Here is a 12,249-nt window from a genome sequence, read left to right on the forward strand (position 1 = left end):
ATCAGGAATGACAAGGTATCTGTGGCCAAGTCTCTTTGGGAGAACAGAATCCTAACAGCTACCAGACACAGTTGGAATAATCACATTCATTGACCAACCTTTTATTTGCTCTTTGTAATTTTTCACTTCCCTGACACTAGTTGAGCCCCTGTCCACTCACTCTTCCTGTTACTTCATTCTCTCTTTTAAAGACCCAATTACCCCTGCACAAATAGAAACAGAGCTCAGATCTTTCCCTTCTCTCATTAGTTACAGAATAAAAAGTTTATCCATTTTAATGTCTGGCTTTGTTTACCTTTGACACTGCTCAGAGTCCAATGCTCAGCCTCATGTAACCTCCTCAGGGAAATTTTCTTCTCTTGACTTCCAGAATGTTCTTTTCACTTTTATATGTAACCCCATAAAACTTTGAGTAGATATATACTAAGATACTATATTAAACTAAAATGTAGTTTCCTTGTAGTCAAACTTACATCTGAATTAAACTCTGAAGGTTGAAAATTATGTGTTCTTCACCTCTGTATGCATTGAGACAGTATATGACAGATCTTGAATAACTGTGCAATAATTGGAGGATGAAATGAGTGAATGAGGGCTTTAGTGTAGGATGGTAAGGGTTAAAACTTAATCTCTTTCTAGAGTTATCCCTAAAGGAAACGGAGGCTGAGAGGTGTGGCTGCCAAGGAGGAGGAAGGCAATTACACTCCTCCAGCAAAGGAAGACTGACCAGTATAGACTTGTTCATTTTTACCCGCAGAGATATTTTCCACTCCACTTTTTCCCCTTCTCAACTCTTTCTAAGTTTGTATGCAATACCTTTTCCCTTCAAGGAGCTGTGAAGAGCCGTTTTGTATTTTGTATTCTTTACTGTAATACAGGGGTGAAAGAGGCCTCAACTCCCTTCAAACACAAGACAAAATTTGCCAACTGAAAGGGCTTCATCTTGGTCATAACTAGATGCAGATGTGTGATGTCAAGCCAACCTAAACTATCCCATTGTTTTCAAGTGTGACTAAGTACTGACTAATATATATTACTTCCTCTGGGACTTTTTTTTTTTTTTTTAACTTAGTAGAATGGAAAAGTTCCAAGCTGTTGTTACACTTCGCTGTCTGGACAGAATGACTTCCTGAACATCATAACTATTGTACTTGAGAGAGGAAACAAAAATGAAACAGGGACAAGACTTCCCTTAAGTTTATCAAGGCTTTTTGTTCTTGGATTTTGTTCTTTTATTTCTGTTGTCCTGGCTCATTCATGAAACTAACAAAGAATATCCTAGTTGGTGTCAGGAAGGGCCTCTTGTCTAGTGAAGAGACAGCAATTTCCCTGCCCATCCTCAGATTTGTTAAGTCACCATGACATTTCCTCCAAGCCATTCAGGCTACAGTAAACACTCTCTTTCTTAAGGAACTCTGTTTTCTCCAAAACAAGTCCTCACACCTTTGGGTTGCCAGCCATTTCTTCTGCCTCCCTGCAGACTATGCCTTTTAGTTCTGCTGTCTGGGAAACAAGTGGTGTTTGCAGAGATGGAAAGAGACTCAGAGCCTGTTCCATGTGGACAAGATCTCTAGAGACAGATTGGTAATGACTTCTCTCAGAAAGCAAATGGAGAAACGAGCAGAACCAAAGCTCTGGGAATGTCTTCAACGAGAGGACACAAAGAAAGGACTCCCATCAAATGTTCTTTTGGAAAATCAAAGAGCCCCTTCTCCCACATCAGTAATAGATGATGGAGAGCTAAAGTTGTCTAATTCAGGCCTTTCAGTCCCAATATCTCTTAGTGTTTTTTGTTGTTTGTTTGTTTATTTGTTTTTCTCTTTCCAAAACCTGGGTAAATGTCAGCCCTTGCTTCACACAACTCTTCCCAGTTGTGGTCCCAAATAGTTTCCATCTTTATGCTTGGTTCTAAACAGCAGCCTCAGCTTCTCCTCTCATCTAACCAATCAGGTGGCAGAGGTGTTACTATCCCACGCTACATTCACAGAAACCCTGCTATCCCCAGAGAAACAATAAATCTCCTCTTCCCTGAGATTCTGTCTCTTTCATTGCAGAAAGCTAGATGCATTCACGACAAGGCATAGTGCCTCTACATATATTGACCAAAGCCTCTTACAACTACACAATTTACATTTCTCAGGGTGTGAGTCATTTCTATAACCTTTGAATTTCCACCAGTTTTAGGGTCAAAGGAAAAGCCAGCCCCCGCAAGGCCTTTCAGGTCCCTGGGAATTGGGAAGAAGGATTCATTACATAGCAGAAATGTTTGCCTTTTCCTTTTCAACTGTGATTGGTAACCCAGAAACCACAGCCATCAAATGCGGAGGCTGTGCTAAATCATCACTATTTCAGTTACTAATTAGGTCTGATGTTCACAGCACAGGAGTCTGTGGGGGCAATAAACCACTTCTTCAAGTGATTAAACTTCCAAGAGAATACTCTTTGATTACCACAGGAACATTCCCTGCCAAAGGTTCTCCAAGGCAATAGCATCCTCAAGAAATGACTCCATGAATGTAAGATCAGCAGCCTGGAGCTCAGGGTGTGCATAATACATCCTGTCTCTTCTAGCCAGACCCTGCTCCACTTCTGCTTCTATCGAGATGCCTTAGGAGACCACATTCATGACAAAGTTAAACAGCAAGTTCACTGGAACGACTATGAGATGATACTGGCCAAGAGCTTGGTTGTGTTCATGTAGAGATGATTAGAAGCACAGCCATATAAGGAGAGAGTTATCTACTTTTTCTGGGGTATTAGGCCTCCTGCTCCTCATCCCAATTTAAATGAGTGGGGTTAGAGAAAGGCGAGGAAGGCAGGTTGGTGGTAAGGAAATCTCAGGCACTGTGCTGTTTTCACCTGAGTTATCTTAGAGCAAATATATAGGCATTTACTTTAGAACAATTTTATAAATCTTCACTTAATGTGTTTTTAAAATAACTACACATGAACTGCATGCTCATTGTAAAAAAAAGTGGAAAATATGAACAAGCAAAAGAAAAGTTTTACTATCCAAAGACCATCATGTAGAGAAGAATTTCCCAACCTCAGCATTATGACATTTTGAGCTGGAGAAACCTTTGTGTGAGGACTGTCCTACACATTGTAGGATGTTTAATATCATCCCTGGCCTCTACTTACCAGATACCATTAGCACATTCTCCCCACATTTGGAGCAACAAAAAGTGTGACCAGACACTGTTAAATGCCCCCTAGGGTCAAAATCACTCCAGTGAGAACCACTGCTCTAGAGACAACCAGTGAAGACATTTTCCAGTCTTTATTCCTGAATACATACAAGTAAAATCATATTTTAAAATAGAGTTGTCAGTATATATAATGGTGTGTATTTTCATTTTTTACTATGTCCTCCATAGATCCTGAGCATTTTTCCATGTTGATAGCTATTCTACATCAAGTTAACCTCTCAATTGTGCTCCACTGTGTGGCTATACCATGGTTTATTCCATCCCCATTTTTGTGACACAGAGATTATTTCCAAGTGTAGAAATAATATTAAAACAAAATTATGTGGCTCTTTAGGTTTCTAAAATGGAAAGAGATTGGAATGATGCATATACATGGGCAAATAAATGCTCATGCTGCAAACTTCCACTTAAGAGATAATTGTGGGAGCAAGAAAAGGAAAAAAATCTTTTTTTTAAATATATATTTTATTGATTTTTTTACAGAGAGGAAGGGAGAGGGATAGAGCACTAGAAATGTCAATGAGAGAGAAACATCGACCAGCTGCCTCTTGCACACTCCCCACCGGGAATGTGCCCGCAACCAATGTACATGCCTTTGACCGGAATTGAATCCGGGACCTTTCAGTCCACAGACCAATGCTCTACCGCTGAGCCAAACCGGTTTTGGCAAGGAGAGAAATCTTAAGTTAATACTCTTCTGTTCTGTTCATGGTAAGATACCAAGAAGATTGTATTCCTGAGTCTCTGGTTAGGATAGCATAGAATTGAGGAGTAGATAGCCAGATGAATTTGAAAACTATAAGGAAGAGAAATGGCTTAGAGGTAGTTGGCAAAGAGGCCAAGAATGAGGGATCCTGGAACACAAAGAGGACAGTAGGTGGGAGGAGGCCTAGAATGGGGATGGGGGTTGGGAAAAGTAGTTGTCCATTGAATATCAACCCTTGACTCTCAAATCCTTAGTAAAATTTGACCATACTCACTTTGTGACCACATCACTGGGGGAGTAATGGATTGTGTTATGTAGAGTAGTCCATTGTAAAAAAGGGACTGCAGATGTAGGTGCAAATACAGAGTTGAGATGGACAATTAAGCCAATTTGGAAGGTAGAGGCATTTAGGACAAACAAGAACCACCAGAGTTATTGGGATTGGGGCTACAGGGTTTTGCCTGCACGTGAGATGAGAACCTGAGACAGCCTTGTTTAAATATTACAGGTCAGAATGACCTGAGTAAGATGAACGACTTAAGAAATATCCAGTCAGCAGAGACTTAAATTAGATGTTTAATTGTGGTTTTTTTTTCTCTCTTACAAACAATGCTACAGAGAATACCATTGTAGTTAAACATTTGCAAACAATATTTATTTTTTTCATTAGGCTAAATACTAGAAATGGAATTGCTGGGTTCAAGAGAATGCACATTCTTAAGGCTTCATATTGTCAAACAGCCCTGACAAGGTTTGAATGATAATTTGCAATTTTATCATACTACCAACAGAATATGATAGTTACCATTTCTCCATTATTTCAGCAATACTGTTTTATGTTCTTCCCATTTTACATAAGAGATAAATGAGATGTGTCCATGTTAAGAGAGTAGCAAAGCTAAAATTAGAACCCACAGCTTTCTGACTCCAAGCCCCAAGCTCTTCTTTATCTACCATGCTGCTTCCTTTATCAGAACTGGAGGGATTTAACTTTTATAAGACATAGTCAGCATCAAACCTGATCCATTAATTCCTCTTGCTCTTAAGTTAAAATCCAAACTGTTTCAGTGATTTGGAAAGTCCTTCACAATCTAGTCTCTACTCACCTTTCCAAACTTTTCCTATTTTTAATTTTAAAGTTTCAACTTCTCAAGTGTACTTTTTTTTTCTCTCTCTCTTGTCCCAGGGTCTTTGCACCTCTTTTTCCCTGTCTCCCACCCACATTTGCCTGGATAACTTCTCTACCTTTTGTTTGAATTTAAACATCAACCTCTTTGTGACCTTTAAGTTATGAGCTATGTATGCCTATCATCCACAGGAGCTCTAACAGCACTTTTTATTTCCTGTGATCATACCTATTAACTGTGTTGTAATTCTTGCCTAATTGTTTAACTTTCCCATTAGTCTTGAAGCTACATGGGACTAGTTCCATGTTTATAAAACCCAAGATAAGTTCTAGCTTAGTGCATTCCTTATTAAACTAAACAGGTATAATTCTAGTTTACCAGAATCCCAACAGCTTTAGGAAGTTTATAAACTGCCTGCCCCATTCCTCTAAGTTCCCTGCTTAGTATCTGTAGGCATTTGAGTACACCATCCTTGCAATCAACAAATATATTTCCTGTTAATGCCAGAAAGAACCTTCTAATATTAAGAGTTGTCTGGCAATAGAATAAGCCCTTCCTTTCTTTATATTGTAAGATGGTCTTCTAATTGTGCTTCTTAGTAACACCCAGTCCTCCCCAAATGACTGAAGGGCCCAGAGGTCAGGAATGAGCTTGCTGTCCTCCTGACCAGGTCACCCCACATGTGCCAGATGGTCTCTGAGTGTGTGGAGCCAAATCAAACTAAACAACTGTGTTGGCAACAGATAACTTTCTAAGACTTCACAACTTGCTTCCAGCCCAGCCAAAGGCTTGCCACTCAGAGGCAAATGTCACTGTGGTGGAATTGTCTTAATGAGAAGGAATGCTTGCTTCTCTTCTGGGGGAGTTTCCTAGAGCGATGCTCTTAGAAACTTCTTGGCAGGAATCCTGAGCCAGGCTTGGCATTGACAGCGTCCTCCTGCTGCCATTAACAAGCCTCTTATTTAAATGTAAATGAGCTCTCAGTGCCAGTTTGTGAGTGGAAACACATAGCTTGTGTTAAACCAGAGCTGGGAATGCTACAACACACCAAATGGTTGGTTTAGACTTCTTCCCCACATCCTAGATCAGAATGAGCTCTCTGTGCCTTATCTTCTGCAGAGTTGGGAGTCCTCAGACAACAGGGACAATCTGTAGATTTCGGGGCCCTTTGCATTGCCCTAAATTTTTTTTGGTATGACCTTGATCAAACTACTCAGAGCTGCCCTCCAAATTGGACCATTGTCAAATTGGAATCACACATCAAATCCTAGCCAGCAAAGTGCCTTACAGGGTTGTCGGGCCCAGCAGAGGTCTGAGCTGCCCCTTCTGCTTCATTGGCTCTGTTGGTTCAACTTCCTCCATGTGTCTACCTGTACTGCAGATCTTTGATGCTTGTGTACACTCTCTTTCCTCCTGGCTTGGTTTGATGATTTCCTCTCAAATGCACATCATTTGATGATCTTGCCTAATGTGTGGTCCTACTTATCCATCTGCTTTCAATATTGCATCCAATTTCCTGTTTTGGCATTTCCCTCGTTATTTCAGATCTTTCTGGAGTTGACTTGTGCTCCTCTGACATCTGCATTCCAGCCATTTCTCTCCCTGACATGCCTGACTAGTGTGGTATAAGGAAAGTATGGGATTTGTTATTATTATTAAAACCTTCAAAACCTTCCGTATAGTACCTAGAATTTAATACTTAGTCATAAACGATATATAACATTACAAAAATTTGTAATACTGACACATAAATACTGTGAATGAGTTATTTTGTTCAAAACTATTACTTCCACTTGAGAATTATTTGCTTTGTCGGCATGTGAAATTTTCATATATATTTTTTTCACAGATATTTTTGCATATATATTTTCATCTATGTGTTCCCTAATTGTTTCTGGAATGCATAGTGTATATCCTCCAATCAGACCAAGAATCATGTCTCTTTTGGTTGATCTCTTAGGAAGATCAGATATGTCTTCTTCTATTCCCTTTTGGAAGAATGTGACTGAAGCTCATTAACTCTAAAAATTGATGAGCCTCACAGAATCCCTGCTGTCAAGTGCTCTTGCCAGACATCTTTCCACTATTCTCCCCTTAACAGAATTTGGGAAAAAGAGGGGAGAAATGACTTTCATGATAGCCATGTGTTTGGGGGTATGAATACTCTTTAAAAAATATCAGCCTTTGGTTTGAAGGAATGAAGGAAGGTGTAAACCTTCCCAGCACATCAGAAATATTCCCTGCTCATGTTTAGAACAAATTTTAATATCTTCCCTTCAGTTTCCAGAATACTACCCAAAACAGCAGGAAACTGTGGTGTAGAAAGAGAACTACACAGGGAGTTTAAGAGCTGAGCTATCACTTAAGAGCTGCTGTTTGTTAACTTTGCCAGTCCCATCACTTAGCCTCTCCAAGCTTCAGTTTCTTCTCTTGTAAAAGAAGGATAATGACACCAGCCCCCACTAATTTACAGGATTGCTGTGAAGATCAAACCAAACAGTGACTGTGAAAGTCCTTTGAAAACTACAGATCAATGCAAACATAAGGTATCATTACTGCTGTTAGAGAAGGTGCTTAAAGAACATGTGTTGATTGCCCGGTATTAGGGGTGTTGCTGCTTCCTTTCCTGTGGGAGGTGCTCTTCCCTGGTTGTCAAGATCTTCTCCTCATTATAGACAAGTTAACATTTAAAATCTGGTGATTGAGGCTCCATTCTGCAGTCCTTCCTACGCAGATGTTTAAATGCTGGGCCCATGATTTTGAAGTCTGTTATACGTTCTCACACACTTGGAGAGCCAGGTGCTTCCACAGAGTCTAAGGACTGGGCTTTCCCTCTTTGTTTTCATTTTTACCAGTTCCTTCATGCATCCCCAGCAAAGGAGGCAAAAGTCACAGTTTTGATTCTGTCATTGTATGATTTCAAATGAGTCACTTCCTAACTCAGCTTCCTTCACTACAAATATCTGGCCTCCTAACTACGGGCACTGGAGTCACTCTACATCTACCTCTTTTTACATAGGGTGGGCTTTACGTAAGACTTCACCATAAAAGTCACATTGCTAATTTTTCTAAACCACTTGAACTAAAACCATAGATCAGGGGTGGGGAAGCATTTTTCTGCCAAGGGCCATTTGGGTATTTATAACATTATTCATGGGCCATATGAAATTATCAACTTAAAAATTATCCTGCTATATTTGGTCTAACAATTGACTCTCCCCTTATGCCTTGGCAGGGCAAGACCAAATGACTTTGTGGGCCTTATGTGACCCGAGATCTGGACATTCCCCACCCCTGCCATAGATTTTCTTGGTTCTTACATAGGTGGATTTTATAATCCCTTCCTGGGAAGACCTGTAACTAACCATAAAGTGGGGGTATTCATACATTTTTAATTAACATAGTTTTGGAATAACAGCCCATGTGAAGGATTGTTCTTGTCAGTGGTTCTCCTATCATGTGCTTAAGTCTGACTGAACCTTGCCAAGAAACTCAAAGGAAAAGTTCTGCTTTTCATGCAAATATTAAGATGTGTCAGCTTCAGAGGGTTGGTTACATTTTCTATTTCACTCAAAGTCTGGCACCCAATCTATTTAGCTTTGTGAAGGTTATCCATTAAAGACACTTGGGAGATTTTACTGGGCGCTGTGGCAAAAACACAATCTAACCCAGAAGAGTGGTGTTTGTAACAATGAGTACTGGCCTCCAAATTGGTGTCCACACCTGAGGAATGACTTGTCTTCCAAGAAACAACCAAGTAACTAAAATATCAGTAAAGCCAGTATTCTACTTGGATAGTTGTATGGGGCCCTTCAGGTTTTATTTTGCATGAAAAGACACAGGAGGCCACAAGGTCCACTCCTTTCCCTTTGTTCTAAATTTGACTTATGGTTTCTTTTAACCATCTCCTGGAAATTTTGGCCCAGGGACAGAATGAGGTGTTCTTTGTGTTAACCCACTGCATCGTAGTAAAGCTAAAGAAGGAAGGCCAAGATTGTAAAAGTTAGTATATCTGGGCTCATTCTCCTTGGGGCAGAGACGAACCCTTAGCAAATGAACTAGGTGTTGGTCTTTGACTCCTGCTACAAAATAAAATTGACCACAGTTGGAATGATGAGATTCAGCTTTGAAAAAGACCTAAGAGGTCAAATTGTTCAACTTTTACCAGCAACTGTAATCCTCTTCTAAATAATTGTTGAGCCATTTCTTGATTATCTCTAGTAATGAGAAAATCATCCTCTTATGAGCTTTATGGTTGAACAACTCTGTAAAAAGTTGTTTTTTTATGTTGAGCTCTAATTGGCTTGATTTCTACCCACTGATTCCAGTTACATCTTCTGATGCCACAGGAAATAAGTCAATTCAACAATTTTCCCCATTCTCCCAATGGCAACCCTTCCTTGATTTGAACATAGTTAACATTTCTTCCTAGGGAAGGGAATAAACTTTCCATGTAGCTTGCTTATACTGTTGGTAGCCCCTCACATTACCTCCCACCATCCTCACTATTATTGTATGTAGCTGGAATTACCCATGTTCATTTGCTCTCTAAAGGCCAGTGAAGTGGAATTCTACAGATCCTTCCCCCCACCCGGCCAACCCTACCTGAACGTGACTTGTCAGGAATTCAGAATCAGCCCTGGAAAACCCAGTACTTTCCATCATTTTCTAATGTTGTCCAGTTTTAAGCATCCTGGCAAGACCTCTGGATGTTCCTTTTCACATTTCCCACCTTAAAACAAACAAAGAAAACAAGAGAAGACACTGAGAATTAAGTAGTAGCCTTGACTACCTATCTTGGTGCCAGAGGTCCTAAAGCATCAGGTTACCTCTGAAATCTGAAAACCTACAACTAGGCAGGAAACGGATACAAAATACTGTTTGGAAGCCATTTCAGAAAATCCCAGTTCAGAACCATTCTGCTGCTCTCTGAGGCGGCAATCATTTTGTGGCAATATATTCAAGAGACAGTTAAAAAATATCTCTTCCCCATTTACTGCTTTAGAAACAGAATCCACTGCCTAATTGAGAATACTTTCTGCCTAATTACTCCATTCCCATTTTTTTTAAAGCAGTAGAGTTGCTGTGGAATTATGTACTGTATAATTTCATCATTTAGTGATATGTAAATCAGGAGAAGAGAAGAAGATAGAGAGAGTGACAAGAAAGGGATGAACATCACTTTGGATTTCTTTGTGCAGAAATGGGCAGTGAGGTTGTGTAGACAAGAAAAGAACCCCAAATTACATGGAAGAGCTGGGTGTGAGTTCCAGTTCCCCCACTGAATAGTTTTGTATTCTTTGTCAAAATCACCTCAGTTTCCCCTTCTGTCACATTTTGCACACGTGTTCTCTGCATCTAGCACAGTTTCTGGCACAGAGTAAAGTTTTCATAATTACCTGGTAATGTCCTGGTGAATGAATGAATACCTGGTTTGCCTCCTTCACAGAGATTTTAGAGCAAGGTGAAGTTATATAATTATTATGAAAACTTGATAAACTAGAAAATGCTGATTGTCAATACAGTACTTAAAGCACTGAGAAAATACTGTTTAACACCAAAAATAAGAAAATATCCTTTTTGCCTTGTTTATTGATAAAGTGATCCATTTCTTTAGAAATAAAGACAACACAATATTGTTTGACTGTGCATTTGTCTATCACAAATGAAATCACTTTTAATTCTTACACTTTACTGAGGGGAAAATGGTGGACTAGAGCTCGTCTTTTTCAGTGAGTTTAGGGAAAATCAAACCCTGTACCTTGTGTTCCTGGAGGTTGTCTAAATCTGAGACTGTTGCGGGGGGAGGAGGGGGTTTCTGGATTTGTACTCCTCAACTTTTTGAGAGAAATAGCTCTTGTTTCTTGTTGCCTCTTCAATTCAGACTTTCCCCACCAGGTTGGGGAAAATGCAGACCAGGCTCACCCTTTGCTAAAGCAGAAAATACAGTTTTTATTGCCTCTGTGTCTTCATGAGACACTGAGTAGTCAAGGTACAATGAGTTAAAGATCCAAATGTAAGAGAAATGGGAAGTCACTTTCTGTCTTTGGCCTCAGTTTCTCCATTTCTTTGTCAAAAGGTAAAAGTAGGTGATTACTAGTATCTAGGTACCATTCTACCTTTCATAGCCGCAGTCTCTTGCTCCCTGGGACTCACAACCCAGTGTTTTGGCATAATTAAACTGATATTGCATTGGCAAATAGAAGAATTAATTTGCTCAGTGAGCCCACCTGTGTATGGTCAACATGGGAGAGTCAGCAACTGCAGACCACAGAATTTGTCTTACAAACAACTGGTTTTCATACAGTATAGAAATTTATTTTACAGGTTAATTAAGATGTAGTGAGTTCTCTCATGGGAAAGTAGGGATCAAGTGACCTAAAATTTCTGCCACAGCTAAGCTCCATTACCCTGGGCAAGTCACAATACCTTTCTGAGTTTGAGTTTTTTACTTGTAAAATAAGATAATAGTTAGGAGAAACAGAACTTTATTAGAAATTATCTATTTTTACTCTCAAACCTTTATTTGATAGCCAAACGCTCAACAGATATTAAGTTCCTATAATATAGACACTAAATATGGCTACTAATATAAACCAGACAGGCAGAATTCCAACCTTCAACCTGCTTATATCCTAGTAGGAGAAGCTGCCCCTTGCAGGAAGATTCCTGCAATAGGCTTCCTACTGCGGTCGGTGCCCCACCTGTTTTCTCCCTTCTCTCCTGCCCCACTTGCTTCCCCCTGAAGTGCTTGGCTTCTTTCCTCTTCAATCTTCAGTCTGGCCTAGATATGCAAATTAACCACCATCTTGGTTTGGATAATTTGCATACTCACTCTGATTGGCTGGTAGACGAGGCTTGTGGGCATAGTGAAGGTGCCATCAATTTGCATATTTCTCTTTTATTAGGTAGGATATGTGCGCATATATATATAGCTAATATGCTAAGATCTGACTGGTAGCTATGACCCACACTGAACACCAGGGGACAAATTATATGAATAATTTCATGTACTCTATTGGTGTTATAACAAATCAAAAATAAAGTAATGTGTTTGTGTGTGTAGCAGTGGAGGAGTTTGCTTTTATAGCTTGAATTGTCAGTGAGGCCTCTACGAGAAAAATGACACAGGTAGAAATTTGAATGATGTGAAGAAGTAAGTCATAGAAATTTTGCTCAAGGTCACAGAGCTAATCAGAAATCAATC

Source organism: Pipistrellus kuhlii, unplaced genomic scaffold (assembly GCF_014108245.1).
Source record: "Pipistrellus kuhlii isolate mPipKuh1 unplaced genomic scaffold, mPipKuh1.p scaffold_m20_p_2, whole genome shotgun sequence".
In the NCBI taxonomy this organism is placed as follows: domain Eukaryota; kingdom Metazoa; phylum Chordata; class Mammalia; order Chiroptera; family Vespertilionidae; genus Pipistrellus; species Pipistrellus kuhlii.